The sequence below is a fragment of the Echinops telfairi genome, unplaced genomic scaffold (genome assembly GCF_000313985.2).
Source record: "Echinops telfairi isolate 266 unplaced genomic scaffold, ASM31398v2 ScPeMD7_18;HRSCAF=68, whole genome shotgun sequence".
Classification (NCBI taxonomy): domain Eukaryota; kingdom Metazoa; phylum Chordata; class Mammalia; order Afrosoricida; family Tenrecidae; genus Echinops; species Echinops telfairi.
In genome coordinates, this window is record NW_022103915.1 from 88,408,064 (window position 1) to 88,408,926 (window position 863).

Consider the following 863-nt stretch of genomic DNA (forward strand, 5'->3'; position numbering starts at 1 on the left):
TTGGTGGTTTAAATGGAGAGAAAATGTTTTGAGAAACGATGTACAAATGCGCTTTACACAATTGATGTGTGTATGGATTGGGATAACAGTTGTATGAACCCCTAATAAAATGTTAAAAAAGAGAAAAAAAAAAGAAAGTACATATAAAGCAAAACATAAATAAATAAAGAAAAAAAAACAAAACAGCCCAGTGCTTAATCACAATGCCCCTGAGGCTCTTTAATATGTATTAATTTTCATATTACACTGAAAGCATTTGAATTGTGGTGTTAGTTAAGAATATTACATATACGTTATATGGACTGCCAGAAAAACAAACAAATCTGCCTGGGAATAAGTACCACCAGAATTCTCCTTACTGAAGAGGATGGGTGGTATTCCCGATATTGAGTGTGTGCCCTGGAGCAATTGAGTCTACTTAAGAACCACATTTAAGAGGAACATGAATGGTTATGGTTGGGTTCCAATTCACAAGGTCAGCAATTATAAACCACCAGCTGCATGAAGGAAGAAAGACAGGACTTTCTATTCCTGTAAAGAGTTACAGTCTTGGAAACCCACAGCAGCAGTTCTACCCTGAGGTAGTCACATAATATGCTGTCAATTTGAGAGTATTAAGAGTGAAGGAAAAAAAAAAAAAAAGAGTGAAGGAGTAGAGTTTAGCCTTTCAATCAGGTCATAGCTTGATGACCTCATTTGGAGACACTGTAGAGATAAACAGCTCACTGGAGATCAGATACTCTCATTCTCTGGGGGACATTCCTGCTGACAAGACACATGGAGCTACCCTAGAGCTCTGGAGCAGGAGGAGCCATGTGAATACCCCTGCTAGAGTTGAGATGTTTCCACTGCCACTAGATCCA